The 25,974-nt window shown below is 44.2% G+C and overlaps 1 non-coding gene across 1 annotated transcript; it reads right to left on the bottom strand.

Annotated features, from left to right (window-relative positions):
- Positions 1-1,333: 1,333 nt before the first annotated feature.
- trnat-agu (transfer RNA threonine (anticodon AGU)) lies at positions 1,334-1,406 on the bottom strand. Its single transcript has one exon. It is a non-coding gene; the product is annotated as a tRNA-Thr (tRNA).
- Positions 1,407-25,974: the final 24,568 nt, after the last annotated feature.

Here is a 25,974-nt window from a genome sequence, read left to right as displayed (position 1 = left end):
TACGTTGTACCAAGATACTTTGTGAGTCCTGAAAATCCGACGAGGATGTGATATGAAATGATGAGTGGAGAGCACAGTGGAGTAGCAACCCATCGCCTAAATATCTCAGCCATCGCATCTCATGCATGAGTTGTATGGGCGACATGATATGGCATGTACGGTGTAGTATAAGCTACAAGATAAAATGATACGATACTTTAGATGTGAAACGAAGAAGAGCGAAGCCACAAAAGAAGTGACACTGTCAACAAAGAAAAATATTTGTTCAATGTTGTCTCACCCCAAATGTTTGGGATCCTCGGATATGCGCAGTTGGATAGTTCCATCAACATTTTAACATCAACATTCTTTCATGGTCTGCCTGGGTATGTCGGCTGAAGATCCCAAAGAAAAGACCATAAATTTCTTGTATGCTATTGCATGATCGTATAGCGTTATGGCCGTAGCATCCCCGGAACGAAGCTGGGTCATGGGGTAATTAAATTACCCTTATGAATTTGTCTGTGTTCACTGTTACCAAACAGTCTTCTGTTGAACACAAGCTTCCAGACATTATGTCCACCTACGTTTTAACATCAACTTTATTTCATAAAGTTCTTCCTAATTCATCTTGGCGAAACTCCCTTAGGCGTTCCCATCTTTTTTTAGGGCTGGCTGCCACGAGGAAGCGGTCGACACACAATTACGACCCTGAAAGGACTCGTCTATGATATTAATCAGAATTCGTTAATCACTGAAATGCAGTCCTCAGGTCCATTTTATATTCGCTACCAATCGGAATGTAACGAAGCTGTTTCTACCCAGTTTCCAACTAGGGCTCGAGTTAGGACTATATAAAAGTGTGCCCCCGTGTGAGGGTCAAACTCACGACCTTCAGATTATGAGACTGACACGCTACCACCTGCACCAACGAGGGTTTGTCTTTGCATTTTGTGCAATTGTTTTTTACTGTGAAATTAATTCAACCACCGCCCATTTTGATCAAACTTAACTAGGCTAGGATTTCCAACTCAGACTAGGGTTCCAGGAAGGGCTAGAGTTAGGGTTGGACTATATATAAATCATGCGTGTGATGATCGAACCCTCGACTTTCAGATTATGACACTGACGCGCTACCGCCTGCGCCAACGAGTCTTTGTGGCACCTGTCTTAAAATTCTATTTTTCTGTAAAAAAGATTCAACCACCGGCCATTTCCATCAAACTGCAATTCATCGAAAGAAAAAGTTACTTTTGTCTGAGCATTCTCAAACTTGGGTTTCCAACTAAGGTTTCCAACTGGGGCAAGAGTTTCCAACAAGGGGTCGAGTTAGGGTTAGGACTAAATAAATTAGAGCCCCGTGTGAGGGTTGAACTCACGACCTTTAGTTTACTAGACTGACGCGCTACCACCTGCGCTAACAAGGCCGTCAACAGCTGGTTTTACAAACCTGTTTTACTGTAAAACTGATTCAACCACCGGCCATTTCAATTAAACTCAACTTCACAGACAGAAAACTTCATTCTACTCCGAGCAACCTAGTATCTTCTGAAATTGACAATGATTTTACTGTGGACTATAGAAAACAGCGCCCCGTGTGAGGGTTGAGCTCACAACCTTCAGATTTTGAGACTGATGCACGACCACTTGCACTAACAAGGTAAAATGTCAATTGCATTACAATTCTCTTTTACGGTAAATTGAATAATCCACAGGCCCTTTATGTCAGTAACAATTGTAAACTTCACTTGGCAGGCTGCAGTCATTAGAAATCGTTGCTTGATCACGGTGTAGCAGTGGTCCAGAGTCTGTGCCCCTCTGGTGGGACACGTTACGTGCTGTCTGTATCTGGGGAGTTCGTGTGCGAGGTGCGCCCTGTTAAGATCACCCAGAACAATGATTAGTGAGTTTGGTAGATGTTTCTCCATGTCTGTTACCTGGTCAGCCAGCATCTGCGTGGCTTCACTCGCACGTGCGTTTGGTGGGATGTAAACAGCCGCCATGACGATCGAGGAGAACTCCCGTGGTGAATAGAACGGCCGGCAGTTTACGAAAAGTGTTTCTAGGAGAGGGCTGCAAAACTCTTTCAACACCCTGACATCAGTACACCAACGTTCATTAATGTAGAAACAGAGACCACCTCCCTTTGATTTTCCGGAGAGCTCCGCGCTGCGATCTGTTCGCATTAGCCTGAACCCGGCTATCTCCACGGCGTGGTGGGGGGTTCGTTCGCTAAGCCACGTTTCCACAAAGCACGGCACAGCGGATCTGCTGAAGTCCGCCATCCGCGGCGCCATCATATGACGTCACTGAGTTGCGCTCATGTCATCTGAGTGTCTTTTACATACCCGCTCTATCAAAGTCAAAAGTCAAAGTCAGCTTTATTGTCAATCTCTCCACGTGTCACAACACACAAAGAGACCGAAATTACGTTTTCTCTATCCCACGGCGACTGGGGCCTGAATTTCCCCACTCCCGGGGATCTATAAAGTTGCAATCAATCAATCAATCAATCAATCATCTGACTTAGTTCCTGTTTGAGTGGTGCTCACTCCAACTTATTTTGCAAGAACCACATGGGAGACAATTAGGTTTTTTTGGGCACCTGCAGGTGGAGAGTCCATTCGTCAATGATCGAACAACGTCTGACTCTCGCTTCCCGCAAGAGCGTTTTTATTAAGAAAAACAGGGTGGGGTGACAGTGGACTGGATAGAGAAGAAAAAGTCCTTGACCTCTAGTCAAAGCATAGCAGGGGATGTTTTACGACATTGTGTAGGATGGGACAAGCTATGTTATTTATTACTAGTTACGCACCAACATAAGCATAAAACTAATCTAGCTAGGTTATTTATTACTGGTTACATACATTCCAAAATAATCATACGATCAAGATAGTTTGGAAAACCCTGACATGCCCCTCCTGTTTTATCATATGATTATGTCAACCCGATCAATCAAACATAAGTAAGAAAATATAAAGAAGAACAGTAAAAATAAGAAAAACAATAATAAAAAAGATCAATAAAAAACAGAGATGACAGCGGACGGGTTGTGGATCGCGTAGGGTGAAACATGACAAAAACAACAAACAATGATAGCAATAATTTCCAGTGAAGATGAGGTCTTTCTTCAATACTCCAGTTCAAACTTAGTGTGTGATCTAAAAACCTGCGGCCAATGTTAATTTGCAGGAAAAGACTCACACGGCCCCTCTGCCTTAGTCGACCAGAATGCTACCAATAAAAAAATAAATAAAAAAAACACAGAAACAGTATAGAATTGTATCCATCACTTGCGAAGCATTTTCGATGGTCAAATCATCAAGTTTCTGTAAAACATGCTCAGTATAACAGCATCTACGCAATCCACGTTCCATTATGGTTATCACATCCGTCACGACTAAGAAGTTGTATATGTACTTGCGCTAAGTTAGAAGAGACAACCCTCGTCACAGCAGACTTCAAACATGGGATAACACAGGTCGTAAACAAGAACAACAACAACAGCACAACAAGCACAGGAGACACAATTTTCAACAGCAGTTGCCACCAGTTGCCAGAGAATAGCCATGAAAAGAAACCCCACTGTTGTGGAACTTTGTCATTCGACATGGCCTGCTGTAAGATCTTCGGTGAAGCCATGGCGTCGTAGATGTGTGTCATTTTCTCCCGGAATGTATGTGCAACAGGAAGTCCCAATGATGTGGCACACACCACCTTGTGCTGCCGTCAACAAGTCCAGAGCCATCCTGTTCTGCAAGACCATCAGCCTAATAGCTTGAATCTCTCCATTTTGTCCATCGTTGACTTGTAGTGAGAGATTCACAAAGGACTGAAAACGATAGTTCAGTGTCTCAATGAAGAGCGAATGGTTTCCAACTCTGACCGAGGGAAAAAGCGCATGAACAACTTTGTCTCTAACGGACCATACTTTATGGTCGTCTGGAACAATTGCACCCCAGACAGGGTCATAGGTTGCAACCGCCCTGCATTGACGTCCAGAAGAGTTGTGTGCTGTCGCCAGGTGACGATGTTGTATCCTGTAGGTGTGGTTTGTCACCCACACTGGTGCACACACTCCTGTCCAGTTGGCGGGCAGCATCGGATAAACCTTGTGACCACAAAGCCACCAACCATTCTGTATGAAGTATGTTCCGTTCGATGGTGCAGCCATGTTAGTCGGAGAGCCCTCCCCAACTGAAATGGCTCTCCTATCCTGACACTCAGCAGCGATGTCCAAAGCTCCCATCCAGTTTCCTCCTGGAGAGCAGTCTCTGTCAATGCATTTGTGGGTCTTACTTCCTTGGATGTAACACGTATAGTTCACTCCAGGGCGCCGCTCTGTGTAGGCCACCTGCGGCAATGGTCGTCCTTTAACAGTCACATTGAGATTTGTCCAGAAAAGCTGATCACAGGTACCTTCCGCAAGTCCAGGGCGGAAAGGGTCGTCATCACTCACTCTGATGGCACGGTGTTGATATCCAACTCCTCCCATGGATGCCATACATTTCGCTTCAGTGACATTTATTGCTCTGGCCTCCAAGTGAACTTGCGTGGAGAAAGGGGGGAGTTTTTAACAAACATAACACCCCTCCTGTGTGTGGGCTCTCACAGTGAACTTGACGTACCTGTACCATGTGTTGGTTTCGTATGTTTTTTTGGGGTCCCATGACCAGTCCTCAAAGTTCTCATCGTGGGACCATCGTTTTCCACGGTCAACATTGTCACTTGGTCTGTTCAAATGAGTCCATAGACCATAGCACACTCCAACCACAACGCAGCAGAGGATCCATCTGCCATATGGAGCCCCGTTGCTACTAGGATGGCAGAGACACCGGGGCATCCCCTCGCCTAGCGGAGTGGGGATCGTTGTTTTCTTCACCAACATTGAGACGTCCCACCCTAAACGATAGGACCCCTTTGAAGTTAGTCTTCCCCACCACTCCGAATTAGGGGTCCAGCACTCTCTGCAACTTGCAGTGGCTGAGGTGAATCCAGCTGGGCCGTTCAGCAATCTTCACTGCGGTGGGGGTAGTCAACAATACTTGGAATGGTCCCTCCCACCGTGGGCTGACCCAGTTCTTTCTTTTAATGGGGTTGTCGACCTGTGAGGAGAAAAGATCAGGCGGCAGTGAATTTGCATTTGACACATCTTTCAGTTTGAGCAACCTTATCATATAATCGGCCAAGGACTGTTCTTTATGTGCTTTTTGCAAATCTGCAGGGAACACAGGTAGTCTATATGGTCTCCCATGGATGATTTCAAAAGGTGTTAGCCCTTCTGAAGTGGGAGTAATTCTCAAATAGAGCTTCACTAAGTCTAGGCACTCTGGCCAAGATCTGCCTGTTGTTTCCATGCATTTTTCATTCTGCTTTTTATAGTGGAGTTTGCTCGTTCAACCATGCCAGCGCTCGCAGGATGCCAAGCGCAGTGTTTTTTTAATGTTATCCCAAGATGTACAGCCATGTTCTGTACAACTTGGTTCACAAAGTGTGGACCATTGTCACTGTATATGGTTTGGGGGATGCCATGAGTCGGTCGGTATGATGGCTTTGCAGATGGCCTTTGCCACTGTTAAGGCATCTGCTCGTTTAGATGGAACTATTTCCACCCATTTGGAAAATGCATCAATCATCACTAAGCAGTATTTGTGAAGTCCACTTTGTGTGAGCTCAATAAAATCCATGTGGTGATTTGAAATGGGTAAGACGGTTTTGGAAATGAGCCTCTCTTAGGTCTCATGTTTCCTTGTGGATTATGTTTCACACAAACAGGACATGCTTTACAAAAAAAAAATATGTAAGCATCTAAACCAAAGGTAGTGAATTGTTGATGCATGATGGACTTCATCCCTCCTGTCGACACATGGCAAGGCCCATGTGTCGCAATTGCTGCTGCCATCAATTCGCTAGTAACGTTTGTTTACCGAACTTCAAATTCTCCTAGTAACAGCGATCTCGTCTTCATATTGTAAATCCTGCAACTCATCCTATTTTCGAGCTGCGTTTCGTCTATAGTTCTAATTTAATGATGGATTTCATCCCTCCTGTCGACACATGGCAAGGCCCATGTGTCGCAATTGCTGCTGCCTTAAAAAGTGATTTTGGTAAAACAGGTGGATTGATGTGGTGGATATTATATGCATCCATTATTGCGTCTTTTGTCGTCCACATTCGTTTTTCCACCATTGGAGCCTTGCTCTGCATATCTGTCAGTATAGTCTTTTCTATGAGTTGCGTGTCCTCTGAATCTATTAAAATAAATTCACGGCCATGTTTCCCTGCTGCTGCTTCTTTAGCAATTTTGTCTGCTAATCTGTTTCCATTTGAGACTTCATCTGTGCCTGTGGTGTGAGCAGCACATTTACACACAGCTAGTTTAGCAGGTAAATGAATGGCCTGCGACAAGTCTTTTAACAAGGAGGCATGGGTAACCGGCTTACTGGTTGATGTTGTCATCCTTCTGCGCTCCCATTGTTTCGCAAAATAGAACAGAGTAGAAAACGCATACTGACTGTCTGTGTATACAGTGACTTCCTTATCTTCCGCTAATTGACAAGCTCTTGATAGCGCAATTAGCTCAGCAGTCTGCGCTGACCTGTTGTATGGAAGCTTCTCTGCTTCAACAATCTGGTTTGGCAATTTCACAATTGCATAACCACTTTTATTGTTTCCTTTAGGATCCTTTGAACATGATCCATCCACAAACAACTTTTCCCCTTTGTCAAGTGGCGTGTCACTTAAATCTTCTCTGGGCAGCTGTAGATGTTCTGTGGCATCCAAACAGTTATGTGTACCATCCCCTGGCAACGGGATCAATGTTGCTGGGTTAAGGACTGTGCACCTCTTTATCACAATGTGTGGTTGTGACCAAAGTGTAGCAGTGTAAGACAGGTGTCTGGCTGGCGACAAAAAGTTCATTTTACTTTGCAGTAGCAACACATCTACAGCATGTGGAACTAGCAGCTCCATTTTGTGAAAGAGCACCACATCTGCAGCTTGTCTCATTGCAAACGCTGCCGCGGATACTGCTTGGACACAGTCTGGCAAAGATTGAGCCAATGGATCCAATTTTTTGGAATAAAATGCAATTGGTCTTAGTTTGGTGCCATGGCTCTGCAGCAACACTGAGGTCATAAAACCATTCCTGCAGTCTGCTGTTTGCACAAAGGTTTTATTGTAGTCTGGCAAGATAAGAGTTCTAGTTTCCATCAGAGCCTGTTTCAGCACTTACAAAAGCATTATCTGCTACTGGTGTCCACATATTTTTTTCTGTCTTTGCCATGGGGACTCCATGCACAATATTCAGCAGCGGTTGTGTCTTTTCCGCATAATGTGGGATCCATGCTCTGCAGTAATTGCAGAGCCCCAAAAATGACATTTGTTTTTTTGTTTCAGCTTTCGGTGCATCTGCAATGATTTGCTTTCTGGTTCTCTGGATCTGTCTTCCAGAAGCTGACAAAGTGTGACCTAAATAGTTCACTTCCTGTCTGACCCATTGTAGCTTGCTCTTGCTCACTTAATTCCCTGTTTTGCAGAGAAAGTGTAACAATGCTAAGGAGTCTTCCTTGCAAGCAGCTTCAGTTTCAGAGGCTACCAGGAGCTCATCTACATAAACTAGAAGTTTGCTTTTGTTTGACATCTGAAAATCAGCCAAACAGGCCATGATAGCTTGAATGAAAATAGTTGGACTATCAGCAAATCCCTGTGGCAATCTGGTGTACGTATAACTTTGTCCTTTAAAGGTAAACGCAAACCAAAACTGTGAGTCTGGGTGAATTGGCACCGAGAAAAATGCATTGCTAAGATCAATTACTGTGAAAAACTTCTGGTTAGGTTTCAAAGTGTTCAGAAGTGTGTGTGGGTCAGGCACATTAGGTGCTCTTGTCTGCAATGCATCATTCACTGCTCGTAAATCATTCGCCAATCAATTTTATTGGCCTTTCGAACTGGAAAGTCAAAGTCTGCTTTATTGTCAACATCTTCACATGCCGAGACACACAAAGAGATCAAAATTACGTTTTCCCTATCCCACGGTGACAAGACATATTACACGACAGACATACAAGTAAACGACGCAATATAAAAAACAAGAAGGCACAAACAATAAATAATAAGAGTAACAATAAATAATAAATAAATAGATAACACAACGAATAAAAGCCAGTGTGCATACAGACAGTAAAAGTACAGGACGCTACGCAGAACGGGGAAGCGAGTTCAGGATCCTGACAGCCTGGAGTATGAAGCTGTTTGAGAGTCTGGTGGTGAGGGAGCGAAGGCTTCTGTACCTCTTCCCAGAGGGCAGAAGCTCGAACAAAGAGTGAGCGGGGTGACTCACATCACTCACAATCGTGGTCGCCTTGCGGGTGAGATGGGAGGTGTAAATGTCCTTCAAGGAGGAGAGCGAAGCACCAGTAATCTTACCAGCCGTGTTCACTATGCGCTGCAGGGCCTTCAAGTTGCAGTCAGTGCAGCCGCCACCCCAAACAGCAATACAGCTGGAGAGGACGCTCTCAATGGTGCCGCGGTAAAATGTAGTCAAGACGGCCGGAGGGGCGCTCGCTCGCCTGAGTTTCCGCAGGAAGTACAGGCGGCGCTGGGCTTTCTTTGTCAGTGATGCGGTGTTGGCGGACCAGGAGAGATCCTCACTAATGTGCACCCCCAGGAACTTGGCGCTGCTCACTCTCTCCACCACAGCACCGTCGATGGTCAGCGGCAGGTGTTGGGTGTGACCCTTCCGGAAGTCCACAACAATTTCCTTGGTCTTGTCGACATTCAGCAGGAGGTTGTTGTCCCTGCACCACGTGGTCAGAAGGTCAACCTCCAGCCTGTATTGAGTCTCGTCTATAATAGGGGTGATGCAAGGAGAATCCGAGCACTTCCTAATGATTCCTCCTGACAAAAGATCATTTATAACAGGGGCAATCCCGTTTATTGCCTCCTGTTTTAAAGGATATTGCTTAACTCTTGGACGCCACTCTGATCTTGGTTTGATCTGCACTGGTGGAATGGATGTTAACTGTCCTACATCAGATGGCCCCTTTGTCCACAGCTTGTCAGGAAGCCCAGCCAATTCCCCCTCCTCCTTTTCATTTAAACAAATGTTAACTAGTCAGGGACGCGCATACGCGCCTGCCCCACCAACACCTACTTCACACACAGTTCGCTTCCACATGTCACAACTGGTACTGTAACTCCACCCATCACCTTTATCCTCATAATCAGTGACAGAAGCAGCAAGTTTAATCCGGCAACCCACATCTGCCCATGTGATACTGTGAGGTTTAAAAAATGAAATGTGGGGTACAGCCGACAACTTGTATTTGTCATCCTGAGGAGCGGGCAGAAGCACAGCAGCAGCTGCAAATGACCTGCGATCAGTGTACAGAGCAGTGATTGCTAAAGTTACTTCTGTGTCACTGAGAAAACTTTCAATATAGTCATCATGTGGGTCAGTGAGGATATTCATGGTGACATGTAATTGATTACAAGTCATTTCTGATTCAGGTCGTGTCAATTGTTTTCGGGCTTCACTCAGCAAATTGCCTGGTAGCTTGGGATTCTGTTCAGCAGAGACGTCATAGGAACAGAAAATCCGCTCACCTGTTTGTGCAGCATATGAGTCCACATCTCTCACTCTACATGCACGCATGCCATCCTTTACTGGAATTATTGCAATTCCCAATCTAGTCATCAGATCTCGTCCCAGAAGGTTTATGGGACATTTTGGGGATAGCACAATCGAGACTGAAGCTATGACTCCCGTTTCATCATCTCTCACTACAACTGGGTTGGAGATACTCTCCCTGTGTACCTGCCCATCAGCAGATTTTACCCAAATAGTATTTTGGGAGGCCTTTAGATTTGGGACTTTAGTTTTTATTACGGTCTTACACGCTCCGGTATCACACAAAAATTCTACTTCACTTCCTCCAATGTTTAAGGTAACATATGGTTTTTCTTTTAATGCATTCAAAATGTCCCATGCTGCATGGACATCTACTATCTCTTCCTCTGTAGGAGGACAAGAGATCACAGGGGGGGCAATCTAGTCATGCTGAGAATTTGGCTTTCCCTCTGCCGTTTCTTCTGCCATTTCCTCCACCCTTTGATTGGTATTGTTTTGCAAAACGACACGATCTTGCCAAGTGTCCTCGTCTCCCACAGTTCCAACAGTTGTCAGAATCTGATGGCCGTTTCGAATTATATGGTGCCCTGCGACCTTGCTGGCCTCTACCTCTTCCTCTGGCCCGCTGGGACCCATGGAAGAACACTGTTGTATCTTCATCTAGGTCATCATCATCATCGTTGCCTAGATGAAATACATCAGAACTTTTGCCTCTTTTGATCACTTTTTCAGCATGTCTGACCCATTGCATAGTTGTTGTCACACTTGCAACATCTACTTCCACCAAATGTTTCCTCACCCAGTTGCCGATTTCAGGGCGGAAATTCGTAAGCTGTTTTTAAGCTGTTGCTGATAAGCACTCTCAGCTGCATCATTGAATGGGATGCCACTATGCACCCTGAATTCTTTTTCAAATCTTAAGCGAAAATCATCAGTATCTTCCCCAGGCTTCTGTTTAATTCCTACCAAATGACAATAATTCGCTCGTCTTCGAAATATAGTTCTCACTCTTTGCACAAGATCATTCCATTGTGCTGCATACTCCCCTACCAATTGATTTCCCTCACCGGGATAGGGAAAGGGCCCTTGATTATTTCTACCCGTATAATGACCTCTAATCTTTGCCCAGTCTTTTCCCAAAGAAGACATTGCAGCTTCTCCTGCCTCATGCCCATTCAGTCTATAGGAATGTATGATTCCAGCCATGTCTTCTGCCCATTTATCTGGGTCTTCAGCAACAGGGGTAACCCCTTCAACTGCTTTCCTTGCTTCTTCCAAAGTCCATGGCCGAAAAACATACGTATGTGGAGGTTGGCCTTCCCCTACAATAGGGTTTGGCACCTGTATCATTGGGCACACATCAACGTTGTCCAAATTTTGGGAAAACCTAGCAGCAGTGGTCAAACTTCTTGTTTGTACAGGACTTCTAGCAATGTGACCCTGTTTTTTTTGTCTGTTATATGGGGGAGGGTGCAGGTCTTTTAAACCTGGATACAAGTTTTGCATACGAGCGGAAGAGCCCTCTTGCTCCGCTTGAACTGCATTTCCAGCTACGGCTGGAGCCGTGGCCGGGACAGTCCCTTTGACTTCCTATTCACACTCTCCTCCAAAACATCAACCACTATCTTCCAGACTTCCACTTTCAACTTTGCTTCTACTCCATACTTTTTCTTCCACTTTGGCATGTATTGCATACAATAAAGAAATTTACTCACCATGTACATCTCATCTCCTTCAAGAGCTAGGGATTTACCGGTTTTGTTTCCCATCTTAATTTGGTATTTTAGGTTTATACATTTTTTTTTCTTTTCTTTGAGGATTCTCAATGCAGGTTTAAATTGACCTCTCACCAAATTCTCTCTGCAGTCAATTTATCCTACCAGTCGCACTCTCTCAACCACACAAACACAAACGCTTTTTATTTCTAAGCCTATCCAGGATGGGTGTAAAACCCTCCAACACAGCTTGGAAGAACGGACAAAAAAAAGAATCTACGCCATTCTTCAATTAAGAAAAATAAGCTCTGTTTTTTTTCTTATCCCATTCCTTTCGCTGGGACTTGAACCCAAGCTGTTCTTTGGCCGGAAAAACGTACAAAGTGTCACGGTGCGGAGTAGAGAAATGGAGCAGGGCGACCAAGTGCAGCTTGGACCAGGGTTTATTGCAGCAAACTTAAAAGACTCGGCAAACTGACGTGACTAAACAACCAACTAACAAGACTAACAGACCAAAGCGTGAAACAAAAGACAGGAACCAAACAAACCGTGACCGTGAGACATGCATTGTCTACATCTTACGCACAATGCTCCGACGGGGAGTGACCCGCAAACAGAACTTAAATACATCACAGGTAACGAGAGGCAGGTTACATTAATCAAGGGCACACAGGAAGGGAGGGGCGAGCACACAGACACATAACCAAAACTGGAGACGAGGCATGACAGAACCCCCCCCCCACAAGGGACGGCTCCCGACGTCCCAAAAACCCAACCCCCCACGGCGGCATGCGGGCGGGCAGGGGGGCAGAGCGCCGCACTCGGGCGGCGACTAGGGGCAGAGCGCCGCACTGGGGCGGCGACTAAGGGCAGAGAGCCGCACTGGGGCGGCGACTAGGGGCAGAGAACCGCACTGGGGCGGCAACTAAGGGCAGAGAACCGCACTGGGGCGGCGACTAGGGGCAAACAGATGCGCACTCGGGCTGCGACTAGGGGCAAAAAGATCCGCACTCGGTCGGCGACTAGGGGCAAACCGATCCGCACTTGGGCGGCGACTAGGGGCAAACCGTTCCGCACTCGGGCAGCGACTAGGGGCAAACCGATCCGCACTCGGGCGGCGACTAGGGGCAAACAGATCTGGACTCGGGCGGCGACTAGGGGCAAACAGATCCGCACTCGGGCGGCGACTAGGGGCAAACAGCTCCGCACTCGGGCGGCGACTAGGGGCAAACAGCTCCGCACTCGGGCGGCGACTAGGGGCAAACAGATCACCACTCGGGCGGCGACTAGGGGCAAACAGATCCGCACTCGGGCGGCGACTTGGGCAAACGGAGCCGCAATCGGCGGACACCCGGGGAAACAGAGCCCCAATCGGCGGACACCCGGGGAAACAGAGCCGCAATCGGCGGACACCCGGGGAAACAGAGCCGCAATCGGCGGACACCCGGGGAAAAAAACAGCTATCGGCGGACACCCGGGGAAACAAAACCGCAATCGGCGGACATCCGGGGAAACAAAACCGCAATCGGCGGACACCCGGGGAAACAAAACCGCAATCGGCGGACACTCAGGGAAACAGATCCGCAATCGGCGACAACTCGGGGAAACAGATCCGCAATCGGCGGCAACTCAAGGAAACAGATCCGCAATCGGCGGACACCCGGGGAAAAAAACCCGCTATCAGCGGACACCCGGGGAAACAAAACAGCAATCGGCGGACACCCGGGGAAACAAAACCGCAATCGGCGGACACCCGGGGAAACAGAACTGCAATCGGCGGACACCCGGGGAAACAGGACCACATTCGACGTCATTCGGGGAGTCCATGCCACAATCGGCATTCTGGGAGGCGGAGTTGTGCGCAGCAGCAGGAGTCGAGCATGTTGCCTTCCTAGATGTGGGGTCGGGTGATGATCGCAGGTTCGGGCGCTGCCGGCACAAGGACAAACGGCGGCCGTGGGTCCAGCGTCGCTGGAGCAAAGTCCGATGGCAGCCGTTGAGCCGATGGCGCCGGGAGGAACCCTGATGGTGGCCGCGGATCCGGCGTCGCTGGAGGGAAGTCCGACGGCGACCGCGAGTCTGGCGTCGCAGATGGGCGAAGTCCGATTGCAACAGCAGAGCCGGTCGCACCGGGAGGAACTCTGATGGCGGCCGCGAAGCCCATGGCGCTGGAACCTGCTCGAACGACGGGCGTGGATTGCGCGTCGCGGACGGGAGCTGATGCTGGAAGGTCCAAGCGCTGGTCGCTGTGATGGTCGGAGCATTCTGTCACGGTGCGGAGTAGAGAAATGGAGCAGGGCGACCAAGTGCAGCTTGGACCAGGGTTTATTGCAGCAAACTCAAAAGACTCGGCAAACTGACGTGACTAAACAACCAACTAACAAGACTAACAGACCAAAGCGTGAAACAAAAGACAGGAACCAAACAAACCGTGACCGTGAGACATGCATTGTCCACAACTTACGCACAATGCTCCGACGGGGAGTGACCCGCAAACAGAATTTAAATACATCACAGGTAACGAGAGGCAGGTGCGTGTGGTTACATTAATCAAGGGCACACAGGAAGGGAGGGGCGAGCACACAGACACATAACCAAAACTGGAGACGAGGCATGACACAAAGAAAAATCTACACTCTTCTTTGATTACCAAAAAAGAAGCTCCGTGTTTCTTAGCACGTTCCTTCCACTGGGACTCTAACCCAAGCCAGATCCCTCAGCTTGGAAAAACAGACAAAGAAGAATCTACGCACTCCTTCGATGAACGAAAAAGAAGCTCTGCTTTTCTTAACCTGTTTCTTCCCCTGGGACTTGAACCCAAGCTGTCTCCCGTGCACCTTTTACGCGTTTCACAACAACACAATTGTTAACTTACTTGACTCCTGGTTCGATGCACTGCCAGGTCCCCGTCAATCCACCTCTGTCAGACGAAGGCAGACCTAAGATGCTGGCCCAGCGAAGAATTTCCTTCCCAGGTCTTTCTTTACCAGGTCTGTTAGGGTTTGCAGAATATCTTCATCGTATGATTATGTTGGAATGTAACCTGTAATAATTTAATTAGTTTGTCCTGTCTAGACAAAATTAGTTTACCACTGATTGACTAAACTCAGAGGAAGCAATCAAAGGTGCTTTGTTTACAGAAAGTCGTAAAAGGCCCCCTGCTATGCCTTGATCAGCAGGGAGGCGTCTCCAGCCCAACCTGTGTATTCCCAAACCCCCACTTGCAACCCCACTTTGTTTCTCTCAATAAATAAGCGCCTGACGAGGCCTGAGTCAGACTTCATTCGACCATCGCTGTGAGCACAGCAACGAGTGAACTCTCCACCCGCAGGTGTCTAAAACGACTAACTTGTCTCCAGTGTAGTCCTTGCAAAATAAGTTAGAGTGAGCAACACCCTAACAAGGTCCTCCTAATGGACGCTGGCCCGTCGACGGTGTACAGCGTGTCGTCCTCCGTCAGCCAGATGGCGGGTATGAGGTTCCCGGGTTTCGGCACCAAAATGTTAGGGTGGTGCTCACTGTAACTTATTTTGCAAGAACCACCCAGGAGTCAAGCAAGTCATTTTAGACACCTGCAGGCGGAGAGTTCACTCGTCGCTGTGCTTACAGCGATGGTCGAATGAAGTCTGACTCAGGCCTCGTCAGGTGCTTATTATAGGGTATATACAGGCTCTTATTTTTTGTGTTATCAGTTTATTTATTATTTATTATTACCCTTATTATTTATTGTTTGTGCCTTTTTGTTTATGATGTTTTTTGCTTTTGCGCTATGCTTGCTGGCTCCGTTTTGCTCCTCTTATTTATTGTGTTATCTGTTTATTTATTATTTATTCATCACTCTTACTATTGATTGTTTGAATTTCTGCCTTCTTGTTTTTATATTGTGTCGCGTACTTGTATGTCTATCGTGTTATGTGTCTCGTCACCGTGGGATAGAGAAAAACGTAATTTCGGTCTCTTTGTGTGTTGTGACATGTGGAGAGATTGACAATAAAGCTGACTTTGACTTTGATTTATTCAGAGAAACAGAGTGGGGTTGAAAGTGGGGGTGTTGGAACACACAGGATAGGGTGGTGACACTCCCCTGCTGATCAAAGCATAGCAGGGGGCCTTTTACGACTTTCTGAAAACAAAGCAACTTTGATTGCTTCCTCTGCGTCTAGTCAATCAGTTGAAAGGATCTTAGCACTTTGGTAAACTAATTTTGTCTAGACAGGACAAACTAGTTAAATTATTACAGGTTACATTCCAACATAATCATACGATGAAGATATTCTGCAAACCCTAACAGTGGAGGACTGTGAACTGGGCCTTCTACCTAATTCTCCTCGCAAGCAAAAGAATACTGGTTGTCTTCTCCTCTTTGTTTCCAGCGTGTAAATAAATGTCTGATGGTATTTACACCTGACATTTTATGGAGGAAGATGCAGAGGGAAAGCCAAATTCTCAGCATGACTAGATTCCTCCCCTTTGACCTCTTGTGCTCCTACGGAGGAAGAAATAGTAGATGTCCATACAGCATGGGACATTCTGAGTGCATTAAAAGAAAAACAATGTTACCTTAAACATTGGAGGAAGTGAAGTAGAGTTTTTGTGTGATACTGGAGCTTGTAAAACCGTAATAAAAACTAAAGTCCTTAATCTAAAGGCCTCCCAAAATACAATTTGGGTGAAATCTGCTGATGGGCAGGTACACAAGGAGAGTATCTCCAATCCGGTTGTAATGAGAGATGATGAAACAGGAGTCATAGCTTCAGTCTCGATTGTTCTATCCCCAAATGTCTCATAAACCTGCTGGGACGAGATCTGATGACTCGGTTAGGAATTGCAATAATTCCAGTAAAAGATGGCATGCAAGCATGTAGAGTGAGAGATGTAGACTCATATGCTGCACAAGCAGGTGAACAGATTTGCTGCTCCTATGACATCACTCCCGAACGGAATCCCAAGCTACCAAGCAGATTGCTGAGTGAAACTCGAAAACAATTGTCCCGACCTGAATCAGAAATGACTTGTAATCAATTACATGTCACCATGAATATCCTCACTGATCCACATGATGACTATATTGAAAGTTTTCTCAGTGACACAGAAGTAACTTTAACAATCACTGCTCTGTACACAGATCACAGGTCATTTGCAGCTGCTGCTGTGCTCCTGCCCGCTCCTCAGAAAGACAAATACAAGTTGTCGGCTGTACCCCACATTTCATTGTTCAAACCCCAGAGTGTAACATGGGCAGATGTGGGTTGCCGAATTAAACTTGCTGGATCTGTCACTGATTATGAGGACAAAGGTGATGGGTGGAGCTACAGTACCAGTTGTGACATGTGGAAGCAAACAGTGTGTGAAGTAACTGTTGGTAGGGCATGCGCTTGTGCGCTTCCCTGACTAGTTGACATTTGTTTGAATGAAAAGGAGGAGGGGGAATTGGCTGGGCTTCCTGAAAAACTGTGGACAAAGGGCCTATCTGATGTAGGACTTTTAACATCCATTCCCCCAGTACAGATTAAACCAAGATCAGAGTGGCGTCCAAGAGTTAAGCAATATCCTTTAAAACACGAGGCAATAAATGGGATTGCCCCTGTTATAAATGATCTTTTGACAGGAGGAATCATTAGGAAGTGCTCGGATTCTCCTTGCAACACTCCTATTTTTCCAATCCAAAAGGCCAATAAAATTGATTGGCGAATGATTTACGAGCAGTGAATGATGCAGTGCAGACAAGAGCACCTAATGTGCCTGACCCACACACACTTCTGAACACTTTGAAACCTAACCAGATGTTTTTCACAGTAATTGATCTTAGCAATGCATTTTTCTCGGTGCCAATTCACCCAGACTCATAGTTTTGGTTTGCGTTTACCTTTAAAGGACAAAGTTATAGGTACACCAGATTGCCACAGGGATTTGCTGATAGTCCAACTATTTTCATTCAAGCTATCATGGCCTGTTTGGCTGATTTTCAGATGTCAAACAAAAGCAAACTTCTAGTTTATGTAGATGAGCTCCTGGTAGCCTCTGAAACTGAAGCTGCTTGCAAGGAAGACTCCTTAGCATTGTTACACTTTCTCTGCAAAACAGGGAATTAAGTGAGCAAGAGCAAGCTACAATGGGTCAGACAGGAAGTGAACTATTTAGGTCACACTTTGTCAGCTTCTGGAAGACAGATACAGAGAACCAGAAAGCAAATCATTGCAGATGCACCGAAAGCTGAAACAAAAAAACAAATGATGTCATTTTTGGGGCTCTGCAATTACTGCAGAGCATGGATCCCACATTATGCGGAAAAGACACAACCGCTGCTGAATATTGTGCATGGAGTCCCCATGGCAAAGACAGAAAAAAATATGTGGACACCAGTAGCAGATGATGCTTTTGTAAGTGCTGAAACAGGCTCTGATGGAAACTAGAACTCTTATCTTGCCAGACTACAATAAAACCTTTGTGCAAACAGCAGACTGCAGGAATGGTTTTATGACCTCAGTGTTGCTGCAGAGCCATGGCACCAAACTAAGACCAATTGCATTTTATTCCAAAAAATTGGATCCAGTGGCTCAATCTTTGCCAGACTGTGTCCAAGCAGTATCCGCGGCAGCGTTTGCAATGAGACAAGCTGCAGATGTGGTGCTCTTTCACAAAATGGAGCTGCTAGTTCCACATGCTGTAGATGTGTTGCTACTGCAAAGTAAAATGAACTTTTTGTCGCCAGCCAGACACCTGTCTTACACTGCTACACTTTGGTCACAACCACACATTGTGATAAAGAGGTGCACAGTCCTTAACCCAGCAACATTGATCCCGTTGCCAGGGGATGGTACACATAACTGTTTGGATGCCACAGAACATCTACAGCTGCCCAGAGAAGATTTAAGTGACACGCCACTTGACAAAGGGGAAAAGTTGTTTGTGGATGGATCATGTTCAAAGGATCCTAAAGGAAACAATAAAAGTGGTTATGCAATTGTGAAATTGCCAAACCAGATTGTTGAAGCAGAGAAGCTTCCATAAAACAGGTCAGCGCAGACTGCTGAGCTAATTGCGCTAACAAGAGCTTGTCAATTAGCGGAAGATAAGGAAGTCACTGTATACACAGACAGTCAGTATGCGTTTTCTATTCTGTTCTATTTTGCAAAACAATGGGAGCGCAGAAGGATGACAACATCAACCAGTAAGCCGGTTACCCATGCCTCCTTGTTAAAAGACTTGTCGCAGGCCATTCATTTACCTGCTAAACTAGCTGTGTGTAAATGTGCTGCTCACACCACAGGCACAGATGAAGTCTCAAATGGAAACAGATTAGCAGACAAAATTGCTAAAGAAGCAGCAGCAGGGAAACATGGCCGTGAATTTATTTTAATAGATTCAGAGGACACGCAACTCATAGAAAAGACTATACTGACAGATATGCAGGGCAATGCTCCAATGGTGGAAGAACGAATGTGGACGACAAAAGACGCAATAATGGATGCATATAATATCCACCACATCAATCCACCTGTTTTACCAAAATCACTTTTTAAGGCAGCAGCAATTGCGACACATGGGCCTTGCCATGTGTCGACAGGAGGGATGAAATCCATCATTAAATTAGAACTATACACGAAACGCAGCTCGAAAATAGGATGAGTTGCAGGATTTACAATATGAAGACGAGATCGCTGTTACTAGGAGAATTTGAAGTTCGGTAAACAAACGTTACTAGCGAATTGATGGCAGCAGCATTTGCGACACATGGGCCTTGCCATGTGTCGACAGGAGGGATGAAGTCCATCATGCATCAACAATTCACTACCTTTGGTTTAGATGCTTACATAATTTTTTTTTGTAAAGCATGTCCTGTTTGTGTGAAACATAATCCACAAGGAAACATGAGACCTAAGAGAGGCTCATTTCCAAAACCGTCTTACCCATTTCAAATCACCACATGGATTTTATTGAGCTCACACAAAGTGGACTTCACAAATACTGCTTAGTGATGATTGATGCATTTTCCAAATGGGTGGAAATAGTTCCATCTAAACGAGCAGATGCCTTAACAGTGGCAAAGGCCATCTGCAAAGCCATCATACCGACCGACTCATGGCATCCCCCAAACCATATACAGTGACAATGGTCCACACTTTGTGAACCAAGTTGTACAGAACATGGCTGTACATCTTGGGATAACATTAAAAAAACACTGCGCTTGGCATCCTGCGAGCGCTGGCATGGTTGAACGAGCAAACTCCACTATCAAAAGCAGAATGAAAAATGAATGGAAACAACAGGCAGATCTTGGCCAGAGTGCCTAGACTTAGTGAAGCTCTATTTGAGAATTACTCCCACTTCAGAAGGGCTAACACCTTTTGAAATCATCCATGGGAGACCATATAGACTACCTGTGTTCCCTGCAGATTTGCAAAAAGCACATAAAGAACAGTCCTTGGCCGATTATATGATAAGGACGCTCAAACTGAAAGATGTGTCAAATGCGAATTCACTGCCGCCTGATCTTTTCTCCTCACAGGTCGACAACCCCATTAAAAGAAAGAACTGGGTCAGCCCACGGTGGGAGGGACCATTCCAAGTATTGTTGACTACCCCCACCGCAGTGAAGATTGCTGAACGGCCCAGCTGGATTCACCTCAGCCACTGCAAGTTGCAGAGAGTGCTGGACCCCTAATTCGGAGTGGTGGGGAAGACTAACTTCAAAGGGGTCCTATCGTTTAGGGTGGGACGTCTCAATGTTGGTGAAGAAAACAACGATCCCCACTCCGCTAGGCGAGGGGATGCCCCGGTGTCTCTGCCATCCTAGTAGCAACGGGGCTCCATATGGCAGATGGATCCTCTGCTGCGTTGTGGTTGGAGTGTGCTATGGTCTATGGACTCATTTGAACAGACCAAGTGACAATGTTGACCGTGGAAAACGATGGTCCCACGATGAGAACTTTGAGGACTGGTCATGGGACCCCAAAAAAACATACAAAACCAACACATGGTACAGGTACGCCAAGTTCACTGTGAGAGCCCACACACAGGAGGGGTGTTATGTTTGTTAAAAACTCCCCCCTTTCTCCACGCAAGTTCACTTGGAGGCCAGAGCAATAAATGTCACTGAAGTGAAATGTATGGCATCCATGGGAGGAGTTGGATATCAACACCGTGCCATCAGAGTGAGTGATGACGACCCTTCCCGCCCTGGACTTGCGGAAGGTACCTGTGATCAGCTTTTCTGGACAAATCTCAATGTGACTGTTAAAGGACGACCATTGCCGCAGGTGGCCTACACAGAGCGGCGCCCTGGAGTGAACTATACGTGTTACATCCAAGGAAGTAAGACCCACAAATGCATTGACAGAGACTGCTCTCCAGGAGGAAACTGGATGGGAGCTTTGGACATCGCTGCTGAGTGTCAGGATAGGAGACCCATTTCAGTTGGGGAGGGCTCTCCGACTAACATGGCTGCACCATCGAACGGAACATACTTCATACAGAATGGCTGGTGGCTTTGTGGTCACAAGGTTTATGCGATGCTGCCCGCCAACTGGACAGGAGTGTGTGCACCAGTGTGGGTGACAAACCACACCTACAGGATACGACATCGTCACCTGGCGACAGCACACAACTCTTCTGGACGTCAATGCAGGGCGGTTGCAACCTATGACCCTGTCTGGGGTGCAAATGTTCCAGACGACCATAAAGTATGGTCCGTTAGAGACAAAGTTGTTCATGCGCTTTTTCCCTCGGTCAGAGTTGGAAACCATTCGCTCTTCATTGAGACACTGAACTATCGTTTTCAGTCCTTTGTGAATCTCTCACTACAAGTCAACGATGGACAAAATGGAGAGATTCAAGCTATTAGGCTGATGGTCTTGCAGAACAGGATGGCTCTGGACTTGTTGACGGCAGCACAAGGTGGTGTGTGCCACATCATTGGGACTTCCTGTTGCACATACATTCCGGGAGAAAATGACACACATCTACGACGCCATGGCTTCACCGAAGATCTTACAGCAGGCCATGTCGAATGACAAAGTTCCACAACAGTGGGGTTTCTTTTCATGGCTATTCTCTGGCAACTGGTGGCAACTGCTGTTGAAAATTGTGTCTCCTGTGCTTGTTGTGCTGGTGTTGTTGTTCTTGTTTACGACCTGTGTTATCCCATGTTTGAAGTCTGCTGTGACAAGGGTTGTCTCTTCTAACGTAGCGCAAGTACATATACAACTTCTTAGTCGTGACGGATGTGATAACCATAATGGAACGTGGATTGCGTAGATGCTGTTATACTGAGCATGTTTTACAGAAACTTGATGATTTGACCATCGAAAATGCTTCGCAAGTGATGGGTACAATTCTATACTGTTTCTGTGTTTTTTTTATTTTATTTTTTATTGGTAGCATTCTGGTTGACTAAGGCAGAGGGGCCGTGTGAGTCTTTTCCTGCAAATTAACATTGGCCGCAGGTTTTTAGATCACACACTAAGTTTGAACTGGAGTATTGAAGAAAGACCTCATCTTCACTGGAAATTATTGCTATCATTGTTTGTTGTTTTTGTCATGTTTCACCCTACGCGATCCACAACCCGTCCGCTGTCATCTCTGTTTTTTATTGATCTTTTTTATTATTGTTTTTCTTATTTTTACTGTTCTTCTTTATATTTTCTTACTTATGTTTGATTGATCGGGTTGACATAATCATATGATAAAACAGGAGGGGCATGTCAGGGTTTTCCGAACTATCTTGATCGTATGATTATTTTGGAATGTATGTAACCAGTAATAAATAACCTAGCTAGATTAGTTTTATGCTTATGTTGGTGCGTAACTAGTAATAAATAACATAGCTTGTCCCATCCTACACAATGTCGTAAAACATCCCCTGCTATGCTTTGACTAGAGGTCAAGGGCTTTTTCTTCTCTATCCAGTCCACTGTCACCCCCACCCTTGCGGGAAGCGAGAGTCAGACGTTGTTCGATCATTGACGAATGGACTCTCCACCTGCAGGTGCCCAAAAAAACCTAATTGTCTCCCATGTGGTTCTTGCAAAATAAGTTGGAGTGAGCACCACTCAAACAGGAACTAAGTCAGATGATTGATTGATTGATTGATTGATTGATATCTTTATTTCGAACATCCAATACAAAAAAGAAAGAAAAACAAAAACAAAAAAACAAAAACAAATAACACTCTAAAGTGCTACATAAGTCCATACAAAACAAACAAACAAAAAATAAACCAACAAATAGAAGTAAATACATTAAATAAATTAATTAATTAATAATAATAATACATAAGTAAATAAAAAATAAAGAATGCTCGAAAAGGAGTAGGAGGAAGCATAGCTTTTTAGATTCCTACCCCTTTCTCACTTCATCCATTAACCAACGATTCAACATACTATACTGTAATTCTACAATATAACACAAGTAGACAAACTTGCACACTTATTGTTCTGTTTCATTTTTACTTGTGTCTAGCCCTTTGGCACTCTTAACCTTTGTACCCGCTAAACAACATATTTTTATACATTTTTTTAAACTGGTGGATATTTGGACTTTGCTTGAGTTCCTCACTTAGATTGTTCCATAGTTTGACCCCGGTTACAGTTATACAGAAACTTTTTAAGGTTGTTCTTATGTTTAAGATTTTGAAGTTGTGATTCCCTCTTAACTTATAACCTCCCTCCCGATGCCTAAATAAGTTTTGGATATTATCTGGTAGTTGTTTTGCTTTTGCCCTATACATGATGATTGCTGTTTGATAAGATACTATGTCAGTGAATTTCAATAGTTTGGATTGTATGAAAAGTGGATTTGTGTGTTCCAAGTAGTTGACTTTATGAATAGTCCTTATTGCTCTTTTCTGCTGAATGATAAGTGGCTGTAGTGAAGTTTTATAAGTATTCCCCCAAACCTCAGCACAGTAATGCAAATAGGGCAAGACTAGAGAACAATAAAGTGTACGAAGTGAATGATAATCCAGTAATTCTTTTGCTTTGTATATGACAGCCATGCTTCTTGAAATTTTAGACTTTATGTTTTTGATGTGTGGCTTCCAATTAAGCCTGTCATCCATTATAACCCCAAGAAATTTGTTTTCCTGCACCCTTTCAATTTCATTTCCATCTATTTCTATTCGTATCTTTATATTCGCTTTGCCAAATACCATAAACTTGGTCTTACTTACATTTAATGATAATTTGTTCCAGTCGAACCACATTTTTATTTTTTTCATTTCCTCATTCAGCATTGATTCCACTTGTTGGATGTCATCACCTGAACAAAAAATATTTGTGTCATCTGCAAAGTTGACGAGTTTTAGTTCTTTAGAGACTTTGCACATGTCATTTATATACAAAATAAATAATTTAGGGCCTAAAACTGACCCTTGTGGAACACCACAAGCTATTTCCAGATATCCAGAACAGTGATTACCCAACTTTACATACTGTTGCCGTTCTCGCAGATAATCCTTTATCCAGTCTAATACTAATCCCCTTATCCCATATTTTTCTAATTTATTGAATAGTATATTATGATTAATTGTGTCAAAAGCTTTTTTGAGGTCAATGAAAACTCCTACTGCATGTTGTTTGTTGTCCATTGCATCTGTGATTTCCTCGATTGATTCCATTAATGCCTGTGCTGTTGATCTGTTTACTCTAAAACCATATTGGTTCTCTGCAAATAATTTATGTTTTTCCAAAAATCCATCCATTCTACTGTTAAAAAGCTTTTCCAATATTTTTGAGAGTTGTGGCAATATTGAGATAGGTCTGTAGTTTGTAAAGTTGTGTTTGCTCCCAGTTTTGTAAAGAGGAATCACCTTAGCAATTCTCATCTTCTTTGGGAATGTACCAGTTAAAAATGACAAGTTACAGATGTACACAAGTGGCTTTGAAATCCCCTCAATGATTTGCTTAACTAACATCATATCAATCCCATTGCAGTCGGTAGATGTTTTATTTTTACATTGTTGCACAATGTTAATGATTTCATTTTCATCAACTGCCTTCAAAAACATTGAGTGAGGATTCTTTTCTATTAATTTATCTGTGTTGCCAACATCTGGCGCTGGAATCGGTATGTTTTTTGCTATTTGAGGCCCAACATTTACAAAGAACTGATTAAAACTGTTTGCCACTTCTTCCATATTATAATTTTCAGTATCATTTATAACAAAATATTTAGGTAATTTATGTTGTTCGGTACCTTCTCTAATAATGTGGTTTAGGAGAGTCCATATCCCCTTAATATTATTTTTGTTATCCTCTAATTTATTCTTATAATATTCTTTCTTACTTAATCTTATAATATTAGTTAATGTATTCTTATATCTCTTATATTTATCTTCAGCGCCTTCTGTTCTCTGTTTTATGAAGTTCCTATAGAGTAAATTCTTCTTTTTACAGGCATTTCTTAAGCCTTTCGTCAACCATGGACTGTCCTTATATTTAGTTTTTTTATTATATTCCGTGATTGGACAATGCTTATTATATAATGAAGTGAATATAGTCATCAATTTATGGTATGCATTATTTACATCTTTTTCTTCATATATTGCATCCCAGTTCTGTTGCATTAATTCATGTTTTAGAGTAGCAATTGTCTCATCTGTCCTAATTCTTCTTTGTTGTTTATACACCCCAATTTCAGATTTGAAATTATTGTCATATACTGTAAACACTGGAAGGTGGTCAGTAATATCAGTAATTAATAACCCGCTTGTTGTCCTGTTTTCTATTATATTGGTGAATATGTTATCTATCAGAGTAGCACTCTGTGATGTTACTCTCGTGGGTCTAGTGATTGTAGGAAAGAGACTCAGGCTATGCATTAAATTTAAAAAATCATCAATATTTTGTTGCTTATTTGGGTTTAATAGGTCAATGTTATAATCCCCGCAAATAAAAATATTTTTATTGCCTTTTTGTATAATCACACTTTCTATCCATTCTGTGAATGTATCAATGCTAGAACCAGGAGCTCTATAGACACAACTTATAATAATGTCTTTTTTCTTTTCAACACAAATCTGTATCGTGAGACATTCAAGAAGATTGTCCACCACCTGTGTCATAGCCTCTACAATCTTGAATTTCATATTCGAATCAACATAGATTGCAACACCACCCCCCGCTTTGCTCTGTCTGTTGTTGCATATGAATTCATAGCCTTCCATCTCAAAGTGCATTCCCTTCTCAGTCGTAATCCAGGTCTCAGAAATAGTTATTATATTAAATGATTGTTTGAATGTGTTTAAGTAATCCCGAATGCTACTAAAATTTTTATATAGACTCCGGCTATTGAAATGGATAATAGATAGCTTATCTTTTGTTAAGATGTCCGTATTGTACTGATCATTGCTGTAATAATAACATGTGTTGTTTGTGGTGGAGAAGAAATTATTGTCTGGGTCGATGTCCTGATCTATGTCCAGAGTGCTGCTTTCACTGTAATCAAACGTCAGTTGGAGTTGTTCATGTTCTTGTATCCACTGTGTTACCTGTCCATTGTTGCTTGATGTAGGTTGAGTAGTGTCCCTGAACATTATGTTTGTGTTTTGTGTTGTTACCTCCATTCAGTTCCAAGTCCACTCCAGTTGAGGATACTTATTCGAGCTTTTCCAATTCCTCAATACTCCTCACCATCAGTATCTTGGCCTCT

Source organism: Syngnathus typhle, unplaced genomic scaffold (genome assembly GCF_033458585.1).
Source record: "Syngnathus typhle isolate RoL2023-S1 ecotype Sweden unplaced genomic scaffold, RoL_Styp_1.0 HiC_scaffold_33, whole genome shotgun sequence".
NCBI classification, from domain to species: Eukaryota; Metazoa; Chordata; class Actinopteri; order Syngnathiformes; family Syngnathidae; genus Syngnathus; species Syngnathus typhle.
Note: the sequence above shows the minus strand (reverse complement) of the source record. Positions and strands in the feature narration are given on the sequence as shown.